Below are 2,658 nucleotides of genomic sequence, written 5' to 3' on the forward strand. Positions count from 1 at the left end.
ACCTATAATTTAAACCTACATACCCACATACATATACACAAATATATATATGTATGTGTGTATTTGTATATATATGTGAACCTTAGGTTTACATATATGTACATATGTATGTATGAGCCTTATATACGCATACAGAAGTATGTATATTTATTTATGTGCATGTATATGTCATCTTGTGACTCTTTCCTGATAATAACTCAAATACCCACTCCAGAATAACTTCTGAAACAGTAAATATTGGAAGAGGCATTCCTGGACCATTTGTTTTAAGGCTGTCAAAAACACAGTTTATGGCAGTACAGTGCAAAATAAATTTGATTTTACCTTCATTGTTTCACACAGTAATATAGTTTAACATTTATTTTTAATTCTCTGTTATTTCTCTTTGATCTGAGAAAAATGTCCAAAAATCCTCTTTTTGCTCCAGGCAAAATAGAGTTTTAATCATTGTCAGGGTCCGATCGATTGGAGAAAACCCCAGTGCCAGACCCTGTTTCAGTTCGTGATCCCAAGAGTGAAATTAGGATGCAAATGAGGTCAAGTACAATAATCAATTAGGAAGTTCATTACAAAAAGACAGTTATTATAAAAAAGGGAAATTATTGTAATAAAGGGGATAGCGATAGGACAGATTGGAAAAAAGGTAGAAAATGAAGCAAGGATTCGGGGTGCAGAGAGAGAGAGAGAGATAGCCACCACTGTGGAACCAGCGGTGTCCCGGGGATCCATCATTGTCGTCATCGGTGGTGGGAGTTCTTCGGGGTTCGTAGTCGGTATTGGAGCAGAGTGTCCCTCGAGAGTCCATAGTAGTCATCGGAGGTGGGTGTCCTCGTGGAGGCGTCCTTCTGGAGTCGTCCCCTTGCAGGTACCCTTGGACGTGTCCTGATGGAGTTGCCCTCATGGCGATGTCTTGTGGAGGGTGTCCCTCAGGGTCCATAGTAGTCATCGGTGGAGAGTGTCCTCACGGAGTTGTCCTCCTGGAGTCATCCTCATGGCAATGGCTCCTTTTCGTGATTACCTTTTCCCCCTTTTATAATGAGTTGGGGGGAGCACCTCTATTCTTCATGTCACATATTACACATTCCTGGTGGACCGTTTTCCCTGGTCTTGCAGCCAGCTCTTCAACTGCACCTGTCTGCAGCAATTCTTGGAATAATGGGCAGCAATTCCTCACACCAATCCTGGAAGTAACGGACAATGGACGGAAGAGTCTTATCTCAGCTCTTTCCCACTCATCCCTCAGGCAATGGATGGTGGAGTCCCAGTTCAGCTCCTCCCACCCTTCTCCCAGGCAATGGATATTGGAGTCTTATCTCAACTCCTCCCAGCCATCTCTGAGGCAAAAGATAGGTGGAATTCCATCTCAGCTTCTCATATCAATCTTTGAGACAATGGACAGTGAAGTCTGATTTCAGATCAGTCTCTCACAATCACAAACAACTGTAAACAGTAGAAAGATCCAGTGCCTTCACTAAGGTTTAGATCAAGACCTACAATACAAAATGAACAATATGAAATAAGTGGTAGGATCCTGGGGGAAAATTTAAGGTGTAAACATCTTAAATACTCTTTGCATTATAAACTCCAAGTAGAACATTTTCTTCCCCTCATTCCTATTATAATCTCACTAAACAATATAACTTATTTTTTCTTTCTTTTTTCCTAATGGAATCAGCAGCTTTTCAATGATTTCTTCAACCAGGTTCAAAAGCAAAAATAGATGTTTCAATGTTTGATACAACATTTTCTCTAAATAGATCAACTATTAAAATGTAATATTGTAGGCTTGCAATAGAAAAAGTTTCACCTCTGGAAATTTGACACAGCTAGAAAACAGTTCTAGTTTTCATCTTTCCTGTAGACAATGCATATTTCCGGTGTCTATGAATACACAAATGCTTAGCACTTAGACTGAGCTTTTCATCTTTGATGTGCACTGAGAGCATTAACTAATTAGTCTTCACAACCCCCTGAGGGGTAAGTAAGCATTATCCCTGCAGTGTTTGTTGTCCACACAATAAGGAGAGAGGAATGGAAATTGCTGGTGCCCATGCTGAAAAAAAGAGTTGCAGAGATGAAGAAACATCACTTTTTTAATGTGCAGAATTACCCGTTTCAAGGAACTTTGGCTGGCCTTTCATTTGGTTTTGGTTCATAACTGCACATTGTTCCTATGCACACCTTCAAAAAAAGTCTAGCAATTTAAGCATATATTTTTTGACTAGTTGCAGCATGAAAGCAGAATACGCAGCAGTCCTTGACAATGGATTTTAGCTGGGTACCAGATGCTGGAACTGTGAACAGCTCAGATGCTTTTTTTTTCTTTTAATATTAATATTTGTGCTCCATTTGAGGAGCTCATTTTTCAGAACACTGCTGGGGTTTAGGCTCTTTCAATTGTCTACTGGTCTTTCCACTGATTCATATGAAGATGTCTGGGTTACAAACATGACCCAGCCTTAATGTCCAGGCTTGTTTGCTTTGAGATCGAGTAAGCGTAGCAATATTTATTAAGAGCTCTTGCTTTGCCTAACAAGACTTCAGTCCTTTGTCTTTGGTTAATGACAGCTCCTGCACATTGTATGTTTCTGGCCCGGATTCACTTGCCTAGCTTTAGGAATTTAATTAAGGTTAAATTAGGTCACTGTCTTGCCATTT

This window comes from Strigops habroptila, chromosome W, assembly GCF_004027225.2.
Source record: "Strigops habroptila isolate Jane chromosome W, bStrHab1.2.pri, whole genome shotgun sequence".
Lineage (NCBI taxonomy): Eukaryota > Metazoa > Chordata > Aves > Psittaciformes > Psittacidae > Strigops > Strigops habroptila.